We start from the raw sequence: 25,021 nt of genomic DNA on the forward strand, positions 1-25,021 counted from the left end.
ATGAGGTGATCATTTGACCAAAGTTTTATAAAATTCCTTCAAGGGGTTTAGGTAAACTTTAGGAGATATAGAGCGGACACGAAATGGAAGGCTAAAACCTTTTGCCTTGAGTTGTGACCTTGACCTTGAGCCGGAATGGCTGACTCATGAGTTCTGCACATCGCCTTGATGAGGTGATCATTTGACCAGTTTCATATGAATCCTTCAAGGGAATTAGGAGATACAGAGCAGGCACAAAATGGAAGGCTCAAACCTTTGACCTTCAGTTGTGACCTTGACCCAGCATTGCTGACTCATAAGTCCTGCACATCGCCTTGATGAGGTGATCATTTGACCCAATTTTGATGAAAATCCTTCGAGGGGTTTAGGAGATATAGAGCGGACACAAAATGGAAGGCTCAAATCTTTCACCCTAAGTTGCGACCTTGACCTTGAGCCGGCATGGCTGACTCATGGGTTCTGCACATCATCTTGATGAGGTGATCATTTGACCAAAGTTTGATGAAAATTCTTCGAGGGGTTTAGGAGACATAGAGCACACACAAACTGGAAGGCTCAAACCTTACACCCTTAGTAGTGACCTTGACCTTGAGCCGGCATGGTTGACTCATGGGTTCTTTACATTGCCTTGATGAGGTGATCATTTGACCAAAGTTTGATGAAAATTCTTCAAGGGGTTTAGGAGATATAGAGCGCACACAAAATGGAAGGCTCAAACCTTTCACCTTTAGTAGTGACCTTGACCTTGAGCTGGCATGGCTGACTCATGGGTTCTATACATTGTCTTGATGAGGTGATCATTTGACCCAAGTTTTATAAAATTCCTTCAAGGGGTTTAGAAAATATAGAACGGACACAAAATGGAAGGCTCAAACCTTTGACCTTGAGTTGTGACCTTGATCTTGAGCCGACAAGGCTGACTTATGGGTTCTGCACATCGTCTTGACGAGGTGATCATTTGACCTAAGTGTCATGAAAATCCTTTAAGAGATTTAGGAGATATGGAGCGGACACGAAAGTGTTACGGACAGATGGAAGGAAGGAAGGATGGACGGAGACCATTCCTTTAACCCACCACCACTTGTGGCGGGGGATTAAAAAAATCTATTAGATTTCTATACAGTTACCGATTTTATGTTGCTAAAAATGTTTGTTTTTTTGCACACGACTGATAAAATATAAATGGTTTTGAATCATGAAAAAAGTTCCGTACACGTCTGTTGTTGAATGCGCATCTGCATCTAAAATTACAAGCTGTTCAACTTTCGCATGTGTTATTTGCTGCCGAGAAACGTGTAATGTGAATTGGGTAATAATGCATCCATCGGACGCAAATCTAGCAATTAATTTATAATATTTAAAAGTCCCAAAGTAGTAGTAGTTTACTGCGTGTCAGTAAATATAAACAGCAAAGCAGGGCCAAAAAAAAAACAACAAATAACAGCCGCAGCATAGTGTGGTCGGCACGTGACACTACGTCAAACTTCTATTTTTAGTATCTACTTTTATTTGACGAGCATTTCGTAAACAATCCACGGGTAAATGTCTGAATGAAATAGTCAGTTTTGTTCCGACGTATACCTATGTTTATCGTTGATGGAGCCTCCATAAACTACACGAAAGCTGCAGGTCAGTACTGCCGCATGCACATAACTACGGACCAGATCGGACGGTTATGGTGTCTTTTTGGCGACATCGAGTACAATTTACATTATCATGGGCATAATTTATTCGTTGGGACTCAACGAAAATTAATCCCCCACGGATAATAATGATTTCACAGTAATGGCTTTAGTTACATAAATGACCCTTATTAATTTTGTCCAATCATAGCAAGTTGCTGGGATAACTGAATTAATTTAATAATACAGAAAATATATAAGCAATAAGTGACTCCTATGACCTTGACATTTGATGTACTGAACCCAAAATCAGCAGTAGTCATGTTCTCAAAGAGACCAATTACCATGTGAAATATGAAGTCTTCTGTGTTGAATGGTTCTCAAGATAATGGGCAGAAGCTGATTTTTTTACATAAAATGACTGCTGTGACCTCAACCTTTGACCTACTGAACCTAAAATATATAAGGGTCATGTCCTTATAGAGACCAATCACAACGTGAAATATGAAGTCTCTGAGATCAGAATGGTTCTCAAGTTATTGAAAAAATGAAATGTGACAGTGGATGGAAGGACAGTGCAAAAACAATGTCTCCCCAAAGTTGTGGGAGACATAATTACCACAAAACAAGTAGTTTCTCACATGAAAGGTAAAAGTTTCTTATTATGTAATGTTTACCTTTGAAAGCTCCATGGTACTGGAAGACAATTGGTAGTATTCCTTGTGGGTCTTCACATCATGTCCCAAATGCCTTGCAAGCAGTTTCAGTTCACTATCGGTCATGTCGAGTATCTGTACATAAAGTATGTTGATTCCTTATGATATTCACAAATATACAGTCATACATATTCCAGTTTAGTGCCAATTCTGAAACTCGTTTTGCATCTTCTACAGAAAAAAGGTACACAAGAAAGCTTTTGTCTGTATGGTTGTAGTCATTATGGTGCTCAATGTTCTTGTTACTACACCATGCATTAACAGAGTCAAACATTTGGTAATTTTTAATTCTGAAAAAGCCAACACATGGTATGGTATTGTCTAGATCCACCATTTTTAAAATGGCTACTTCCTGTATATATACCAAAGTATATGTTGCAAAATAACAGGATTGTTGGGTATAACACTTTGAAGTCAATTATTGGGTCTCATAGCTAAAGAATTCCTGTTATACAAATAAAGAAAATTCACTGAAATCATGGGTCTTAAAAACAGTTTTGCATTACAGTTACTTAACACACTGAAAACAAGCAAATTCAATGGTATCCCTGGCCAAGTGTGTGTCTGTGTGTGTGTGTGTGTGTGTGCGCGAGTGCGTGCATGCGTGCGTCGGTGCGTGATTGAATAAATGTGTAATAATACATAATTATATTTAGCTTCATGAAAAATCATTGCGCAAATTACTTGGAAATACCTCCAAACTATAAAATTCTGAATTTCAAACAAAAAAGGGACTATAACTCCTGTAAATACTGGGCAAATCCTGACCAAACATGTATGTGCACCACTGCATTATGATAATACACTTTTATTTCAAGTAGGGGTGGTGTACTCAATAAGTACTATCAGCAGGTGAAGTTTGAAGGTCCTCGGTGCAGTGGTTCACGAGTAAAGTGCCTTCATGCAAAAAGTTAACATTGGCCCCTGTGACCTTGACCTTTGACCGGGTGACCGTCCTGGGTGCAGTGGTTTGCGAGTAAAGTGCCTTCATGCAAAAAGTTAACGTTGTGACGAACTAACGAACGAACAAACAAACTAACAAACAGACGGACAATTGAAAACTAATATGCCTCCCTTTGGGGGCATAAAAAATTCTAAGTGCAAACAAAAATCCTCACCAGTATAGGTCAAAATACACCTGAAAATTGGATGTAACATGCATGTTGTACTACAGAAAAGTGGTCCTGATTTTTCCCTACGACCAGTAATAAAAAAGTTATGAATATAAGCTGTTTATAGTAACAACAAAGGGAAGTAATTCTAGGATCTTGCGCAGGACACTGTCTCATGATGATGAACAATTGTGCCAAGTTACATCAAAATCCCTCTATGCATCAAAAAGAAATGCTCCAGACAAAGTCATTCTTGTATCTGACTTTTGACCTCTAAGTGTGACCTTGACCTCAGACCTAGGGACCAGGTTCTTGCGCATGACACTCCATCTCATGGTGGTGAACATTTGTGCCAAGTTACATCAAAATCCCTCCATGCATGAAGAAGAAATGCTCCGGACAGTTGTCATTCTTGTATCCTTTGACCTCTAAGTGTGACCTTGTCCTTAGACCTAGGGACCTGATTCTTGCGCATGACACTCCGTCTCATGATGGTAAACAATTGTGTCAAGTTACATTAAAATCCCTCCATGCATGAAGAAGAAATGCTCCGCACAGTCATTTTTTAATTTGACCTTTGGCCTGTAAGTGTGACCTTGACCTTTGAGATAGGAACATGGGGTTTGTGCATGACACTCCGCCTCACTCAGGTTAACATTCAGGCCAAATATAAACAAAATTGCTCCATGCATGTTAAAGTTATGGTCTGGACAAACAAATCCGGACGGACGCACACACATACACCGAACAGCCATTTGGACAACTATGTCTTCGCTTCCGCAAGCAGGCTCGACAAAATTGTTTGCACAGTAATATGCCATGTATAATTGGCATTAATATGGATGTCATATTTTGTATGCTTAATATAAAGAACAAGTGAATGAAGTATTGCCATGCAATACAAAGTCCCCTACTGGAAGGCACCTAATTTTCTCTACTGCAGTATAACATAATGATATGTCAATGATGTATAAACAATATTGTACTACATATACAATATGTTATAACAACACACTTGGATTAAAATGTGCATATATAAAAACCCACAGTTGTTTTCATATTGAATTTTTTTGGCTGAAGTTTAACTGGAATGAAATATTGTCTTTGAGTGGTTTGGCACCAGGTGTTGCTGTTTTACATGTACATTTGAACTTAAAAGATCAGATGTCCTAAGAGAACACAGGTAAGATATCTTGAACATGGCTGAGGGCAAGGTTTGTGCAGTCACAACTTAACATGTTGAAGGTTTGAACATTTAAAAAAAAAAAAAAAAAAGGAATGAAAATATATATATCTATATATAGATATATGTATATATTTATTTTTTAGGGGGTGGGGGTGCAGGGGAACGGGAGAGGAAACAAAATTTCACATGTTGATTATAAATATTGACTGAAAATTAAAAATGAAAAAAAAAAAAAGGTAAAAGGGTGAAGTTGGAGGGGGGAGGTGGGGGGCAGAGGATGCATGAACAGTGGTGGGCATGAATGGGTGGAGAAGTGAGGTGGGGGAATGGTACAACTTGGAAGGTTTGAAAAAAATCTAAAATAAGAAATGAAAAAAACAACAACTAGAAATGTGTCCATGGGACACAGATGCCCCCACTACATGACATTAGTCAGGGGCCAGAACTCCTACAATACTGAATGAATCCGGATGCGAAACCCCAGGTGCACAACTACAAATGCTGACCAACATTCCTGTAAACTTTGGTGATTCTAGGTCAAATACTTTATGGGCTATGCGCGACACAACATTAAAATGACCAATTTTTTACTAAGTCAGGGGCCATAACTCCTACATGACTGGATGAATCCGGACGCGAAACCCCTGGTGCACAACTACACATGCTGACCAACATGCCTGTAAAGTTTTGTGACTCTAGGTCATATACTTTTGGAGCTAGGCACGACACAACATTAAAATGACAAATTTTAACAAAGTCGGGGGCCATAACTTCTACATGACTGAATGAATCCGGACGCGAAACCCCAGGTGCACAACTACACATGCTGACCAACATTCCTATAAACTTTGGTGATTCTAGGTCAAATACTTTTGGAGCTATGCGCGACACAACATTAAAATGACCAATTTTTTACTAAGTCAGGGGCCATAACTCCTACATGTCTGGATGAATCCGGACGTGAAACCCCAGGTGCACAACTACACATGCTGACCAACATGCCTGTAAAGTTTTGTGACTCTAGGTCATATACTTCTGGAGCTAGGCACGACACAACATTAAAATGACCAATTTTTACAAAGTCAGGGGCCATAACTTCTACATGACTGAATGAATCCGGACGCGAAACCCCAGGTGCACAACTACACATGCTGACCAACATTCCTGTAAAGTTTTGTGACTCTACGTCAAATACTTTAAGAGCTACGCGCGACACAACATTTTCGGAAGGACGGACAAGAGCAAATCTATATGCCCCCCCCCCCCAAAGTGGGGGCATAAAAATTGGGAGGGGGGTTGGGAGGGGGAGGGGGTGTGACCAAGGCAAGTGGGTGACCAGGTGTGGGTGAGCAACTTTACATGATTATAATAAATGTAAGAAAAGAATGAAAGAAATTTAATGAAATTCTGCCAAATGGTAAGTTTGTTATGTACAAATATGTGGATTTTTAGACAATTAAAGGGCAATAATTCTGAAGTTACAAAAAGAAATCCGTACAAAATTGTCTGTGCACAACCACATTATAGTGCTCTAAATTCTGTTAAAGTTTCATAGTTCTAGGTCAAATATATCAAAAGTTATGATGCAGAAATTGGCATATCTATAGTACCCTATATAGTTAACACTAGAAACTTCTAAGGGCAATAACTCTTGTGTTACTTGGGCAATCTGTCTGAAACTTGATGGGCCCCATAACCTCATAGTGGTGAACATGTATATGAAGTTTGTTTGGAAAAAATCTAAAATAAGGAATGAATTTTTTTTTTTTTTTTTGGGGGGGGGTGGGGGATGGGGTGATCAAGCTAAGGGGGTGACCAGGTGTGGGTACACAACTTCACATGTTTACAATAAATGTTCATGGAAAAGAATGAAAGAAATTTAATGAAATTCTACCAAATGGTAAATTTGTTACGTACAAATATGTGGATTTTTATACTATTAAAGGGCAATAACTCTTAATTTACAAATAAATCCAAATGAAATTGTGTGTACACAACCACATTATGGTGATCTAAATTCTGTTTAAGTTTCATAGTTCTAGGTCAAATATATCAAAAGTTATGATGCAGAAATTGCCATATTTATAGTACCCTATATAGTTAACACTAGAAACTTCTAAGGGCCATAACTCTGGTGTTACTTGGGCAATCTGACTGAAACTTGACGGGCCGCAAACACTCATTGTGGTGAACATGTATATGAAGTTTTAAATAAATATTCCCAACCATTTCCTAGATATGGCTCCGGACGGACGGACGGACGGACGGAAAGACGGAAGGACGGACGGATGGAAAGACGGACGGAAGGACGGACGGATGGACAACGCCAAAACTATATCCCTCCGACTTTCGTCGGGGGATAAAAAAAAAAATCTATATAAGTCCATAAGAAACTCTTTACCAGCTAGACATAGGTCAAAATACACCTAAAAATTGGATGTAACATGCATGCTGTACCACAGAAAAGTGGTCTCGATTTTTCTCTACCGCCAGTAATAAAAAAGTTACAATAAAATCTATAAAATCTATTTATAGTAACAACAAAGGGACGTAATTCTAAAAACAAGGGTGCCTCATGGTGGTGAACATTTGGTCCAAGTTACATTAAATCCCTCCATGCATGAAGAAGAAATGTTCCATACAAAGTCATTCTTGAATTTGACCTTTGACCTCTAAATATGACCTTGACCTTAGACCTAGGGACCTGGTTCTTGCGCATGACATGTTGTCTCATCCAGGGGAATATTTGTGCCAACTGATATCTAAATCCTGCTTTGCATGACAAAGTTACAGACCGGACAGGAAAAAAATCCTCTTGACCTTTGATCTCAAAGTGTGACCTTGACCTTTAAGCTAGGGTACTGGGTGTTGCACATGACACGTCGTCTCATCATGAGAAACATTTATGCCAAGTAATATTGTAATCCCTTGATGGATGACAAGAGTTCTGGATCGGACAGGGAAAAAACCCTACTGACATTTGACCTCCAATTGTGACCTTGACCTTTGAGCTAAGGGTCTGGGCTTTGTGCACGAATGTTGTCTCATCATGGGAAACATTTGTGCCAAGTAATATTAAAATCCCTTCATGGATGGCAGAGTTATGGACGGGACAGGAAAAAAACTCTGTTGACCTTTGACCCCCAATTGTGACCTTGACCTTTGAGCTAGGGGTCCGGGATTTGTGCATGACACATCGTCTCATCATGGGGAACACTTGCGCTAAGTGATATTAAAATCCCTTAATGAATGTCAGAGTTATGGACCGGACACGAAACAGACCCTGTTCATGCTATGTTAACATTTGACTGCTAAGTGTGACCTTGACCTTTAAGCTAGGGTTCTGAAAGTTGTGCATGACACATCGTCTTATTATGAGGTACATTTGTGCCAAGTAATATTAAAATCCCTTCATAGATGGGAGAGTTATGGACCAGACAGGAAAAAAGCCTTGTTGACCTTTGACCTCCAATTGTGACCTTGACCTTTAAGCTAGGGGTCCAGGTTTTGCACATGACACGTCGTCTCCTCATGGGGAACATTTGTGCCAAGTAATATTAAAATCTCTTCATGGATGGGAGAGTTATGGACCGGACAGGAAAAAAGCCCTGTTGACCTTTGACCTCCAATTGTGACCTTGACCTTTGAGCTAGGGGTCTGGGATTTGCGCATGACACATCACCTCATCATGGGGAACATTTGTGCCAAGTAAAACTAAAATCCCTTCAAGGATGGGAGAGTTGTGGACCGGACAGGAAAAAAGCCCTGTTGACCTTTGACCTCCAATTGTGACCTTGACCTTTGAGCTAGGGGTTCGGGTTTTGCGCATGACACGTCGTCTCATCATGGGGAACATTTGTGCCAAGTAATATTAAAATCCCTTCATGGATGGCAGAGTTATGGACCGGACACGAAATTGCGGACGGACGGACGGACGGACGGAATGACGGAAAAGTGCATTCCTAAAGTCCCCGAAACTGGTTTTCAACCAGTAGGGGACTAATAAACTGATTCATGCTACAGTCACCTATCAATAAACTTCTCCCTAAATTCTGAAAAAGGAGAAGTCACTTCTCCCTGAAATTTTGAGATAGTATAATTACCTGTGACACTGTAGCAATGTACTTTCTCAATGAATTTGTTGTTATCCTTTCAGGCCTCTGCAATCCTGGGCATTTTTGAACTAATTCACACAAAGCTTGACCGCCAGATAATGGTGTAAGTGCGTTTAATCTGGAGAACATGGATTTTCTCTTGGAACTGATACCAGTGGACTACTTCTAGTCTCCACCAGGACTTTCAGAGCTGTTGTTACATCTGGTGTAAACAATATATAGGCTGTCACATTCTTCCTCCATTTTCTACACACTTCAAGCAGGTCCATTCTGAAAAATTTTAATATGTAAATAAACTTATAGTTCAAACACTTTTTTTATCCAATGACAAGCGAGGGATTTTCAAAAAAGGAACCAACTTATTTCCATATTATTCCATAACTGAAGAATTTGATCCTCTTAATCATGAAGTAGTTCAAAATTAATGAGTATTCATTGCTCCGCCTACTTCAGGTTTCCACATTCAAGGAGGCGGAACAATTACAAAAACAGGGACTGCATGTCTATGTAATGAATGAACCAAGTACATAAATATCAAATTGTGTTTTTTAGCTTTGTATCTGACCTTTGACCTCTAAGAAATAAAAGTCCTATTAAAAGACCTAAGGACCTGGTTCTTGAGCATGGCACTCCGTCTCATGGCGGAGTACATTAGAGAGAAAACACAGAATACAGTCAGAATATGTTTGACCTTGAAATGTGACCTTGACTGGATTTAAATATTCTATTGTATAATGGCATAAATGATAATCTATTTTCCTGACTAAACAAAACATGTAACATTGTTCAAATGCAAAATACTTTGTTGTTTGAATAAAACCAATATGCTTTTCAAATGTTTCGAAACACATGGCTTTCTATTGTTATCCTCCATTTTTAAAAGACTTCACATCCTGTGTATAATTTACCATGCTGATGCTCATTAAATGATTCCAGACAAATGAAACAACAATTCTCAATGTATTTAAGTTTAAATATATGAATATATCTGAATCTACATGTATTTATTACATGACTGTATTCTATTGTTTCTCTGATTGGCTGAAAACGGTTCGAAAAGTAATGAGTACATATCATATCAACTTATCTTGGGTTATAAATAGTACGAAAATAAAAATAGATCGAAATAGGTGCTTGGAAAACCAATATCAACCTGATTTGGTCTAAATTTATATTTCTTTATTAAAGTAACAATTGTAATAACAAGACTGACTTTACATTTATTCATGTAATAAAACAATTATTGACTTTTTCATAGGTTATATCAAGATTTATCAACCCTCTAAAAGTTATATAACTCTTTTCGGGTTGATAAATCCTGATATCAACTTATGAAAAAGTCGATAATTGTATAATATAACAACCTTCGTTAGTTTGAAAGTGCATTAGTGGGTCGTGTTTTGTAGATAGTTACTAGTGGGTTGGGGCTTAAAATTCCACTTGCCACTCGGATTGGCCAGTGGTTTCCTCGATCAGACGAGTGAAAAAAGTAGTCCGACATGTCATGTTTACTGAACAAAATGGTGGCACTTCCTATAAAATGACCCAAATGTGTAAACCTCATAACACCGATATTTTAAAGACAATAACAAGAGAGATGATAGCTTAAGCTTACAATCAACCAAAGTAATGAAAAGGCTTATGATTATTTTTTTTTGGTGCTTTTGTTTAGCTGTACAAGACCTGTTACATTTCAATTTCTTTTCATGCTTATCATTTAGCCCATATTTTGAACTAAGAGTTTCAAACATGGCAAATGGAACATACCTGATTATTTCCATATAACCATTGGTACCCATAGAATCGGTCCCAGATAATTAAAAATTGGTGTATCAATCGAAATAAAACATATACTTCTATGACTTGTATTAATGTTAGTAGAAGAAGTAAAGCTAGGCAGATCACAATTGCCAGTGAGGCATTCATCTTGAATGTATACAGCAATAATATATGACATCATTTCCTGTCTATACTGTCCCAACAATTATACCTGGACAATTACTACTATATATATCACTCGGGGTAGTAATAATAAATAAGATTTTTGTGTTTCTTGACATGTGGTGGGACTGTCATTTCCCCTCTATTTTAGCCATATAAATATGGTAGATATGCTTGCAAACCTATTGAAAAACAAGAGGGCAATGATGGTCCTAAATTGCTCACCCGAGTAATATTGCACTACACATGGTATAAATCTGCATTTTTTGCCATTTAAGGGACCATAACTCGAAGACAATGGCACAATATGGCTGGTTTTCAAAAGAAAGCGAGACCTTATTGATGCATAAGTTGTATCCAAGATTGGTCAAAATCAAATAACAATAATTGTGGTCTATTTGATCCCCAGGGCATAGCCAATTTTGACCCTGGGGCCATAATTTGTAGGACTTTTGTAGAGGTCCACTAGATGATGCCACATACCAAATATCTAAGCTCTAGGCCTTATGGTTTCGTAAAAGAAGACTTTTAAGTTTTACTATATGAATCTATGTAAAAACCAAGTGACCCCCAGGGCAGAGCCAATTTTGACCCTGGGGCCATAATCTGAAGGACTATGGTATAGGTCCACTAGATGATGCTACATATCAAATATCTAAGCTCCAGGCCCTATCCATGGTTTCAGAGAAGATTTTCAAAGTTTTACTATATACCTCTATGTAAAAAAGCAAGTGACCCCCGGGGCAGAGCCAAATTTGACCCTGGGGCCATAATTTGAAGGATGTTGGTAGTGGTACACTAGATGATGCCATATACCAAATATCTAAGCTCTACGCCTTCTGGTTTCAGAGAAGAAGATTTTTAAAGTTTTTCCTTTTGGTTGACACAGCTGCTTGAACCAGAGTTCTGCATGGAATTCAATTCTTTGAAGAATTTTTGAAGGGGGCCACCAAAGGATCATTCCTGTGAAGTTTGGTGTAAATCTGCCTAGTGGTTATAAAAAAGATTTTTTTAGAAATTGTTGACGGACACACGACGCACGACGGATATCAAGCGGTCACAAAAGCTCACCTTGTCACTTTGAGACAGGTGAGCTAAAAAACAATACAATAATCTATCGGAAATGATCTTTTCTTGCATTAGACCTAATTTCTGGGTCTATGACCCAACAATAATGACCCACTTGTTTAAACATATATATATAGGTTAACCAGTATTAATTTTTACTCCCCACCACCGCATTATACCGTTTTTTGTTTGTTGAGACATGCCCTGTACTGCAAACCTGGTGAAAAAAGCAAAAGCAAAACAAATTTGGTCCATGACCTTGAGGGCCTAGGCTATGCCCAAGGGAATAGGGTATATATTTGGTATATATGTTTGCTTGATTCTATCACAGGAGGGCGAGGTGTCAACGAACAAGCTATTATAGCCCAATCAAGCATAAAGCTTGATGGGTAATATTCCCCGGCCTGCTGTAGATCATAGTTTTAAATGGATTCACCTTCAGGCTATTGGTACAATATTTTACCATTCATCACCATTTATAGTTGACCTCCTCAACTTAGATGGGCTGACATTCTGATTACTTTTTTCTAACATAAAGACTTATAGTAGGCAACCAACTGGAGTTATCCGAAATTACGTTCTCTCGAAATACTTTACTTTGATGATAGTAAAATAACTGCGATGGGACTGTTAAACTGACCTGAGTCAAACATGCGCTTTGTGCATCACCTCATCATGCTGACAAATTCGTGCCCATTTATTTCGGATTCCTTCAAGCTGATAAAAACATACAGAGCAGACACAAAGAACAATCAGAATGTTTGACCTTGACCTTAAACTGACCTGGGTCAAACATGCACTTTGCACATCACCTCATCATGCTGAATTATTTCAGATTCCTTCAAGCTGATCAAAAGATACTGAGTGGACACAAAGTACAATGAAAATATGTTTGACCTTGAACTGTGACCTTGACCTTGAAAAACATGTACTCTAAACATCGCCTCATCATACTTAACATTTGTGCCAAATTATATCAGATTCCATCAAGTTGGTCAAAAGACACAGAGCAGACACGAAGTACAATCGGAATATGTTTGACCTTGAACTGTGACCTTGACCTTGAACTGACCTGTGAAAAACATGTGCCCTGCACATCAACTCATCATGCTTAATATTTCTGCCAAGTTACAAGAGATACCTTCAAGCTGTGCAAAAATCCATAGGGGATACAAAATGCAGTTAAAATATGTTTGACCTTGAACTATGACCTTGACCATGAACCAACCTGAGTCAAACATGTGCTTGGCACATTGCCTCATCATGCTTAACATTTGCGTCAGGTTATTTCAGATTCCTTTAAGTTGATTAAAATACATAGAGTGGACACAAATTACAGTCAGAATATGTTTGACCTTGAACTGTACTTCCGTACAGCATGTTTTGTGTTCTTCATGTCATCACTTTCAGTCTTTTTTGGCACCAGTTTGCAAGAACGGATATGATGCCATTATAGTTTTTTCAGGTAAAATCCTTTACAGTACTCACAAGGCACATAATCTTGGTGTGAATGATGTTTTTCCTGATCAGTGTTTTCTCTTCGTGCTGTAATGAGTAAACCTTTACCTTTGTTGATAACATCTATATTGTGCTTGAAGTTTCCTTCATTCACAAGTTTTGTGAAAAGAGCATCCCTCTGCTTTGATTTTTTGGCAGAAGCTGGATTTGAAGAATCTTTGGATATTCCTTGTGGGTCTCGAGATGCCTGGAGATTTTGGACTTTATCTCCTTCTTGCAGTAAACACAGAAGTTAATTCTGTCATACCTCTTATGATAGCCATCCCGTGGCAGTTTTTTCGACTGCAGATAAACACCTACAAAAGCAAAACAAATTTCAAAATGATTTCTCAGATCGTCGCAGTAACTGCTGATCACATTTATATTTTATAATTTAGCATGTAATTCATGAAAAATAGAACTAGATGCCTAACGGTAAAATATCGAGCCCGCTAATTGTCAATGTGTATCAAGAAGCAGTCACAGACAACCATGGAAGAAATTTTGTCAAATGGCAATAAAAATGAATGAATCACAATAGCCTGACAATATGCATTTACACACTTTAAAACAGTAGATCTGTTAAAGTTTGATAAAAACACATGAGAAATTATTTTAGATTGCCTCATGCATGAAGAAGTCATGGCCCAAAAACAAAAAATATACCCTATCTTTTACCTTTGACCTCTAAGTATGACCTTGACCTGTAAGATAATGATGTGGGTGTTGCACAGGACATGTCATCTAATGGTGGTGAACAACTGTGCCAGGTTATTATAAATCCCACATTCAATGACTAAGTTATGGTTCAGACAAGGTCCATTATGGCCATATTTGACCTTTAAACTCCAAGTGTGACCTTGACCTTTGAGATATTGACACGGTTGTTGTGCATGAATGCAGCATCATGACAGTGAACAATTGTGCCAGGTTATTTTAAAATCCCACATTCAGTGACAAAGTTATGGTCCGGACAAGGTCCATTATAGCCATATTTGACCTTTAAACTCAAAGTGTGACCTTGACCTTTGAGATATTGACACGGTTTTTGCGCATGACCCGCCGTCTCATGATGGTGAACAATTGTGCCATGTTTTTTTTAAAATACCATGATCAATGACAAAGTTATGGTCCGGACAATGTCCATTATGGCCATATTTGACCTTTAAACTCAAAGTGTGACCTTGACCTTTGATATATTGACACGGTTGTTGCGCATGACACGCCGTCTCATGGTGGTGAACAAATGTTCCAGGTTATTTTAAAATCTCATGATCAATGACAAAGTTATGATCCAGACAAACAAATCTGGACGAACGCACGCACACACGCACGCACTAACATACATCGAACAGCCATTTGGACAACTATGTCTCGCTTCCCTAACGGGCTCGACAAAAAAGCTTTTAAAATGCCATCAACAGTTTGTGGCAGACTCTGATGATCTGACCATTTGCATACTTAATGCCAGCTATGTGTAGGAAAGACTAAAATATGTAACAATCTATTGCATAATTTACATGAGAATCTATGTCTGTCTATTTTTACTAAGGCCAAAAAAAAAGAGTCTTCTTTCTGGTCACAGGCTGAAAAAAATATGGGTCGGTGGGTAGGGATTTTTTTCTTTCTTTTTTTCTTGGACTTAAAGTAGGAGGGGGGGGGGGGGGGGTTTGGTCCACATTTTTCCAAAAAATATGAATGGCCCCCATTTTTCAAAAAAATATATGAATGGCCCCCTTTTTGTGAGCCCAGGTATATATGAATGGGGTGGGTTTCGAAATATTCATGTCCCAAGTAAAAAAATACGGTCGGTCGGGTGACCAGAAACAAGGCTAATTTTTTTTGGCCTAATGCCAAAAGGCCACTTCGTTCTTTTTAGCATTATAAAGTACATTGTTCAGGGTGTCAAAAAAAGTGAACGATTTCAAAGTCCTATAAAATGTTTGGTTCATAAGGTAAATTTCACATACATGCTTTGATCAATTCCTTTTTAACTGATAAATAGAAATAAAATATATTGTGCAAGAGTTTCAATTGGTGACCTTTAAAAGTAAAAATACGATTTTCACAATTTGGAGCTAAAATGTTCCCAGCAACAAAATAATCAATCATTCTTGGCCAAGAAGCATGAGCTATATTAACATGATATTCCAGATGCTATACATTCCTTTTCCTGTTTAACAAGCAATAAATGGCCCTTATGAACAAAATAAGTTTGCTAACTAGTATCAGAAAGATGCCTCACAAACATGTGACACTGGAAAGCTCTGCAGAAAAGTAGTAATAGAAATTAGACCTGCAATGAAAACACACCTTTGTCCTTTTGTGAATGCACTGCTGTATGTGTTTTGGCAATTTTGTCTGCAGATGAAGAAACTTCAGTTTCATTATCTGAATCCTTCTCAGGTATGGTAATATTTTGTCCTGCATCTGCAAACAAATACATTTAAACCAATGACTAATCAAATGTAGAACAAACTACAATTGTCACTGTGACTGTTACTATAGTCTGTCCCACCTAATTTTGGACCTCCGATAATTTATCTATACTGTATATAAAATTGTCAAAAAGGACATCGTTAATACCAGACGGTTAATATCTCTAGGCACCTTTTTCATTTTTTTGAAAAAATGTAAAATGAAGTTAAAAATCAAGATTTTATGTTTTTTCCCATAGACTTGCATTGTAAAATGACGCGACGTCAATTTCAAGATGGCGGCGTCCATACAAACGTCATTTGGGGGTTTGCTCACAGTTAGCGACGTCAGATATATTTATTGTTGAATAACAGACATGGAAAATTAAAACAAACTTTGTCCAAAACATGTAGTATTTCCTTGTACGGAAGACCCAGAATTAACATTTTACTTCAAATTAAAGTTATTTCCGTTTCAGGTTTTCAGCTTTTTTTTCTGAAAATGTGTCTGTACTTACCAGTTAGCATTGACGTAAAATAAATACATGTCTCAAGTCATTGTTTCAGCCGTAGATATCGTAATAGAGGTGGGGACAGCGGAGATGCGCGCAACCCATTAAACTCATTTTCATTATCGGTTACTGTTGTTTATAATCGTATCAAAGGTTCGCAATTCGCATGATAACAGTCTGTTAAAAGGTTGTTTTTAACCCTTTACTCCATAGATACTCCTTTTAACGCATCTATGCATTACTCCATAGATACTCATTTTAACGCATCTATGCATTACTCCATAGATACTCCTTTTATCGCATTCTACTACACTGATAGTTTAAATGCATAATACTAATAAAATATATTGGCAATGAAGCCCACAAAAGCATATTTGTGAAGTTTAAACTGTTAATAAAAGATCAGTTTCAGAAAAACTTGTGGTTATAATTGTAATTTATTGATAATTATCACTTTTAATTCAGGTGGCATTTTCTGAAAATCACACTGACTTTATATGTATTAGGACAGCTATTGATGGATGAAAAAGTACATAGGTGACCCAAAAACAAGTTATTATTTGCATTCTATCATTGAACTATGGCAAATTATGTAAAAGTGAGACATAAGATTGGTGTAATAAAAGGTGTGGTTACCATAACAACCATTAAAATCCATAGATCACTTGTCAACATTATGGAATTTGTGCTAATTGACCTGGACCCCTTGGAAGTGTGTTTATTGTGCACAGCTGTCAAAACAAGGCAATTAGGGTGTTGTTTGTATCATTTATTTATGATGTGGATCAACAAATTTTATAGAAAGTGACTTTGATCAGTGCTTCTTATCAAAACATTATGTAATTAATTAATTTTATGATCTATGAAGTTCTGTAAGTTTGGTAGGGGTGTAGATTTTAATGATTAATTAAATGGGTTTGCTTATTTTGAAAATCACTTAATAATAGACCTTTCTAGTCTTTCATTTACCTTCAATTAATAAAATTGTGCATCTGTAACAGTAAAAATATTTCTTTTCTGTTGTATCACATGCATAAAACAGCTAAATTATAATAATATTCTAAGGTCTTAGGTTTGTAGCTTTCTATTGTGAAAAATATTTATCACAAAATTATGAAAAATATACCATCAGAAAGGAAATTTAATTCTAAAAATAAATTATGTTGGACACTAAATGGTTAAAACAAGTATTCATAGACTAATTTTGATCTGAGTAACACAGGTATAAATTTTGCATTTTTCTCCAATAACCTGTATGGAGATAGTGTACAGATAATGCTACTGAGTGTATTGGGTATCAATAATCAATACTATTGTATCTGTATGGAGTAAAGGGTTAAATAGCATGAATACATGTTTGTGTACTGCCTGGTGCTCACTATTTTCAGTGACCGTTAGATTAAGGTAAAACAATATTCCTCATTGCAATTAATTATTTAAAATATACATATTTCAATTTGAGACAACCGCCTATATATGGGACTACGTTAACCAAATTAATACTCGTAATTGCCTTTATTCTTTATAATAACATAATACCAGTTTTTCAATTCCATCCTCGCGTCTTTATATCTCATGCTCGGCCGTTCAGTGAAATCCAAAGTGGCATGTTAAAATAGTTTTGTGCTATTGATAGGCATGGTAGACCTATAGACAAAATAAAAATATGAGCCGGGCCATGAGAAATCCAACATAGTGCATTTGCGACCAGCATCTGCGGAATCTGGTCAACTGCCTACTGCAATTAGAGAAACCGTTAGCGAACAGCATGGATCTTGACCAGATTGCGCGGATGCTGGTCGCAAATGCACCATGTTGGTTTTCTCATGGCGCGGCTCATATGACCTTTCGAATGGGTATTTTGTTCTTCAGCTAGATAAAAGAAGCCTGTTCAAGCGCGTCAGTTACTTTCATTTTCGATCATATAAAACAAGTGTTTTTTGTGTTTTTTTTCACCAAGAAGTACTTATACGAGACATTTACTTCTGTTAACTAACTGGAGCGTACCTGGATGGGTTTAAACTGTGCGCTAGATATGAGCAGCATAGTTACGAACGAAGCAGCGATGCTGCGAGTATGACGTAGGTGAGGGAGGGGGTCTCCATCTCCCAGAAAATTGAGATTTAGTGAATGTTTTAGGCAAGAGATGCGTTCTCTTGCTATATTCCAGCTTTAATCTATTTTGTTTGTCACATTTGTACTACAGATTACGGAGGTAATCATTTAAAATCATAGTTTAGCACACCGCTCATGCTTAAAGGTCCATTACTAAGGGAAAGTGAGTTGGCAATTTTTTTCATAGCCAGTGCATAGACTTCTGCAAGACACTAAATAATGAAGATTGGCAGGTCTTTGGAACTCAAAGAAATTTATGTGTATTATGTTGAAATTTCAATGAATCGACAGAATGACCCCCCCCCCAGGTCTTTTTAACTTTCTTCATACTTCATAGAAAAATAATTGTACATATACTGCGATTTATTTCGAATTTCTACATACCAACTTTCATTTTCCAATAAAATGAAATAGTTTCTGTGCTTTTTAAAAGAAATTAAAATGTTCACTTTCCTTAGTATTGGACCTTTAATGGCAGGGATCGTGACATTGTCTAAAAGCAAAAACTGCAACTCGAGCAGCCCAGGATATTTTGAGGAATACAACCATTTTTCGTATACTTTGTTTACAATTAAGAGTCCTAATTAACTTGACCATGAAATTGTGTATCGCTCTAGCACGGCTGAGACTTAGAACGTTGAAGAATCAGAGTTCTGTGAATTGCTCTACACCGTGACTATACTCCCTGTTTTCGTACATTAGACATCAATAGTAACAGTAGATATATGGTTATGTTTCAAAATATTTGTGTCACTGAAACACTGTGTCATTCTTTGATATATTTTATTGTACAACTGCCAAGACCCGTTCACGCCAAAGGGGCCTAACACTATGGCAGTTAGGGTAACTGCATCTAACTGCTACACACATGAAAAAAATCGTATATTCGAACCGTGTGCAAAGCAGTCGCTATGATTATTTAATTATTTATTCATTATTCATTTAATATCCTCCACAACATCAAGATTACATAGGCAATGAATGGAACGAAGGTATACTCTTTTGTTTTGTTTTTTTATCGTATATGAAATCTTCGTCAATGCATTAGTTTAATGCATTAATTGCGTCTGCATCCGCATTTTGGTAAGTTTTTGATACCTCACACTTTAAAGGTATACTAGGTTTTTTATTTTTGTTGTAATCGTATTTGAAATCTTCGTCAGTATTTAATTTAATGCATTGCGTCTGCATCAACATTTTGGCAAGTTTTTGATTAATGTATCTATGCACAAATTACAAGGGAAACTTAACATTTTTTTAGTCAGATTAAACATCTAATTTTGGCAAAGCAAATTTAAACTGCGCGAATTGCTAAAAGTATTTCTGTATTCAGATCTGGATATAGATTGATAGATGTTATTGCAACCATTAATAAAGTCTTCGATATCACGTAAGCAGTCACATTTTTCTTACTTGAGATAACTATGGTGGCTGATTTCTGCCAGTGTCGTTCTGTCGTTCTGGCGCCCCCACCATAACGAAAGAACGACATTTTGCTCTTTTGGCGTTGTCTCGTTGTCGTTCTGGCGCCCCCGCCATAACGAAAGAACGACGTTTTTCTCTTTTGGCGTTGTTTCGTTCCCACGTTCTGGCGCCCCCGCCAAAACGATATAACGAAGAATGCAACGCGACAGAACGAAAGAACGACACTTATAAACGGCGCCATAAGAAACGTCGTCTTGGCGTTCTTTCGTTCTGGCGTCCCCGCCACAACGACGGAACGAAACAACGCCAAATGTGAAAATATCGTTCTGGCGTTCTGGCGCGTTCCGGTAGACCATGCGCAGTGTTGTCATGTTTCGGCAGAGTAACTCGGAGTTACTCCCTTTTAGTGGAGACCGCCTTTTGGGTTGTTCCTAATTCCATATCGTACCCGTACCGTACATTCATATTCGGCAACTTTCGAGTTTCACGGAGTGTGGCGGAACATATGATGAAAAAAACTCTATTTTTAGTCATATTTAAGGGGCTGTTGTTGTGGTCTTGCACGACTCATAGGTACAGTGGTGAAGAGCACATACTTTATGTGTCAAGCTGCCCTATACATAAACACAGGTGTTGGGGGAATGAAATGGTGTCCTCTGGTGCATTTATTAGTGGGTGTAATCCCCTCATTTTAGTGGGGTCAGGGGGAAATACAGGCATAAAATGGTTGCTCCCGGTGCAGGTTTTGGTCTAATACAGATCTTATAATGGAGGGGTTACTCCTCTCTTGATGTTGTGTGTGTGTGTGTGGGGGTGGGGGGGGGGGTCAGGGGGCTCTCCCCCTTGAAAATTTTGAAATACAGGTATGAAATGGGGTGGCCTCTGGTGCGTTTCTGTGTAAAAAATTTGAGAAAAAATTATTCCTTTACCAAAATAGTAGGGTTCATCTTTGATGAGTTATATGAGTAAGCGCTTTTGGTGCGTGGCATTCCCTGTTTGATATTTTTCTTTGTTTTTTTTGTGTTTATATGAGTAGGCCTATAGGTCACTTCTCAGCCAACTGAGACACTTTATGTAAGAGGCCAAAATTTCAAATTTATAAATATAAACGCACCTTCCGTAACCGGTAACGTCAAGGATGTTTGTTTTTGTCAATGATAGAAAAATCCCTTTTTACACGTTTTCTTTTAAAGTAGCTGTATCGATATGTTATAAAGGAAACAAATTAACTATTAAAGATTTAGGTCTGGGCTCAAAGTTAAAGTAAACTGAACCATTCCCGCCTTTGATTTAAATTTTATCCACGTAAATCTAGTCAGACTGGCACATTCGACAGATAATTTGCTTTATCCTCTTTAAATTCGGGACTCGGTTAGCTTCAATATTTACTTAATTAATTATTGTTGTGGTAGCTATGCGTAAGAGAGCCCACATGTGCCGCCTATGCACTTGATCGCTCGAGATTATTTAGTGACGTCATATATTGTATGACATAATTGGAATTTAGCGTTGAAAAGTTATTGTGTCATGGCGAGCTTCTTAAATGTGTAGAAGGCTATATTCTAAGGAGGCTGAAGCAGTTGACGTCTTTGTATCGTACAGGTTCTTCCTGGATTATGCATTTGGAAAATACTGTGATTAATGATATTGTTTCAAATGCATAGTTCAGTTATTTGCCTGAAATTCTTCGAAAGACTGCCGCAGATTGACTGGATCAATTTTCGGATGATGGATTTTCAGCGTAAAACTTCTGACTCATGAACGTTGAAAATTGTACATTGAACTGGACATCGTTTGGAAGGATTTAAGGATAAATGGAATAATGATTATGGCATAAAGGAATTTATAACTGAATATTTTATTTAATGGCCGGATTCTTTCATGCAAAGTAAGTTCTTTTTCTGTTTTTCATTTTTACGTTTTTCAAAACTTCGTTTGTATACTGAATTATAAATTCTATTTCAAACCCACTCTGTTTCTTACGGGAGGAAAAATAGCTAAGTGTAAAAAATAAGTGTGAAACGTCCCCAAGGAATAACACGTGAAATTTCCCGAAAATCTCCAAAACAGAGAATATTTGGCAATGGCGACCAGAAATAAACAACAGCGAATTCCCATAGAAAAAACTGAAATTAAGTCGCATGGGAAAACCACACGATTGTTTCAAAAATCCTTGAAATTCTCGAGGGTGACTTTTTTTTTATTCACAAAAACATGTTTTATGTTTTTTGATCCCATTTCATTTCTTCATATCAGCCCAAAGTTGAGGTCCAAAATTAGGTGGGACAGACTACAGTAAACTGACCTGAGCTGTCTAGACTTGAGCTATTTAGCCTTAAATAGTGACATGAAAGCTTGAGGAAGCAAATATACCCTCGTTCAAACTTTGTTGGGGTACACATAGAAAATATGTACTATCATAGCCATACAATGTTTGACCTCAAAAACTGACCTTGACCTTGAGTAAAAATGTCATTTAGATGAGTTAAATATGGTCCAACTACCTGTTTTGAAGTAAACCCCTTTATTATTTATAAGTATTTAAGTAAACCTTCAATATTTTTTTTAAGTTATGCTTTAAACTAAGAACAATGACAGCAGCATTACTACAGAATGACTCTACACAACTTTATTAATATTAAAGTTTATGGGCACTCCACTACTATTTTTCACATTTACATCTATTAACCAATGGGGTCAGAAATCAGTCCCTTAATAGTTCTTAAGTTATGCTAGACATAGAAAACTTGAACATGGAAAATATCTTTGACATCAACCTATATCTATTTTGCACAATGCATTTTTTGCCACCATCCACTTAGATTTATATACCAGGGCTCATTATCACGAACATTGCAAAGTTTTGAGCTCATCTCAAAAAATGAGACTGGAGTATTTTCTCAGAAGAGTTCACAAGGAGCTCACATACAAACTCAAATCTCAACTCAGTTGATTCTGCTTCAAATTGGTATTTTAACTCAAGTTTGCACAGTGTGTCAATAATGTAAAGTATGCTTTAAAAGATCATTTTTTTCTCCTTTAATTGATATTTCTCTTTTGAGATAGCTAAAGAGCTACACAACTATCCCTGCTCAAACTCAAAGTTAAGTTACTCAAAACTCAAAAAGTGTTTGTGATCATTAAGTTGGGAATCAGGTGTGTACTCATCTCAAAAGCTGAGAAAAACTCAAGTTGTCAGAATTTTGACTTAAGTAGTTTCTTGATACTAGGCCCTGGTGTAATGTCATTTGCTTGGATTGCGCAAAAAAAATTCCAAAAATGGTGACAAGTGAGGGTGGCTGTACCTAAGTTAACACACATGATCAAATGCTCAACTTCAATTACCTTGACCTTCAAAATATGGGCTTTTGAATCACTTGCAAAACAAGGCCTCCTTAGAGATTACTATAAGTATTTTGTAGAGTTACTTCAAATAGTTATCGAAACAAAGATATGTGCCGGGTTTTCCAAGGATTAAGGTAAGGTACAAACAAATCTTACCTATTTAATAGTGACATGAGATAGAAAACAGTAAAATATTTTCTATTTAGCAAGTTTGTTTATTTTTACCATTATAATCAAGACTAGATGCCTTGCAGTTCCAAAGCATTCTGACCAGATTTGATAAAGATAGGACTAAAATTATGACCAATAGCATTCACAAACTTTTACGTTAACTTGACTTATTGACATAGTTATTTATATAACAAAAACCAGTTTCGAATTTGAACTAGACGTCATCAATATACACATTATGACCAAGTTTGATAAAGAACCCATCAAAATTATGACCTCTCAAGTGAAGATAAGCTTTTTCAATAATTTGACCTAGTTTTTGAGGTCACATGACCCAGTGTATATCACCAAGGTAAACATTCTGACCAAGTTTGATGAAGATCAGACCAAAATTACGACCTTTTGAGTGTTGACAAGGTTGCTTTTTGAACGGATGGATGGACAAGTCAATTACTAGATGCCTGTGGTATAAAAATGACTACATTCTTTCTTACAAAACACATGTTCCATATAGACAGATACTTCATGAGAAACAAAATTGATTCTAAAAATATTCCGACACTTCCATGAAACTGAATTTTTACAGACATCAACTCACCTATAGAGTCTGACAAATGATCATCAAAGTGAATGTCCATCCCTTCATGGACACTGAAGGCACTACTGTCCGGCTCTGAAAATTGTAATACAGCCTGAATTATGATGAAGAAATTAGCTGTCCTCAACTCCAAAATCTTTTTTTTTCAAACGAGATGTACAGACTTTCTCCACAAAAACAAAATTTTCTACAGTAAGAGATCTAATTTGCCATAGTAATAGCAGTAGTAGTAGTAGTAGTAGTAGTAGTAGTCGTAGTATGTTTGAATAAATTCCATTCTATAATGAATCAAGTGTTTATGTCATAAAAATTGTGTGACAGACTGACATCAGACAGACAGAATAAGACAGACTAGAGCATCATACGGCTTGGACTGCAGCGGTATTGCACTGAAACTCAATGACTTCAATATGGTCCCGACCTATGGCTTTGTGGCATAATAATGGAAAGTGCAAAGGAATCAGTAAATAATCTACTTTTATACCTTGCGGATCCGATGGCCTGAATCCATGGCTCGAGCTGACTGGCTCCATCTCTACATCAACAATGGGCTTGGACTGCAGAGGTATTGCGCTGAAACTCCTAGACTTCAAATCAGCACACTTGTTATCCAGACTGGCTTGCTGAAACTTGAGAGACTCAGACTCATGTTCTAGGGATTCTGGACTGTGGCTGTCTTCAACAGTAGTCTCATCAACACCTGTAAATATATACAGTCAACAGTTGGGTCTTGTCTTAATTACCCATAGGTGGGTCTTACTGAAATCTATATAAATATATGTGTCATTGAATGTAAAAATGGGGCTTACAGACTAAAAAATGTTTTTTGACTTTTCTTTATTTCTGAATTCTATGACATCTCTGAAGAAATTCCCAAAAATTTGAGACTCGTATCTCAAACAAGAGGGTCACGATGACCCTGGATCGCTCACCCGAGTAATATGAGCTACATGTTTCAAATGTCAAACTAATGATTTTTAGAAATTTTTTGGAAGATTTCCTGATGTACAATCAAGTAACCCCTGAGGCGGGGCCAATTTTACCCCTGGGGTCATGATTTGAACAAAGTTTGTAGAAGTCTACTAGGCAATGTTACATATCAAATATCTAAGATCTACTGGTTGGGAACCATTTTCCGGACAGGACCAGTTTCTGGACACATGTAATATCCACTTTATTTC

The 25,021-nt window shown here is 37.3% G+C and overlaps 1 protein-coding gene across 1 annotated transcript in view; it reads right to left on the reverse strand.

The window, feature by feature from the left end:
• The window catches only part of LOC128552566 (uncharacterized), a 32,277-nt gene extending 23,260 nt beyond the window's left edge, over positions 1-9,017 (reverse strand). Inside the window, exons 1-2 of the mRNA XM_053533619.1 lie at positions 8,740-9,017; positions 2,300-2,413 (exon numbers count right to left, since the gene is read on the reverse strand). The gene's annotated coding sequence lies outside the window, so the exon portion shown is untranslated. The remainder of the gene's footprint in view (positions 1-2,299; positions 2,414-8,739) is intronic.
• Between the last annotated feature and the right edge of the window lie 16,004 nt (positions 9,018-25,021).

The sequence above is a fragment of the Mercenaria mercenaria genome, unplaced genomic scaffold (assembly GCF_021730395.1).
Source record: "Mercenaria mercenaria strain notata unplaced genomic scaffold, MADL_Memer_1 contig_2914, whole genome shotgun sequence".
Lineage (NCBI taxonomy): Eukaryota > Metazoa > Mollusca > Bivalvia > Venerida > Veneridae > Mercenaria > Mercenaria mercenaria.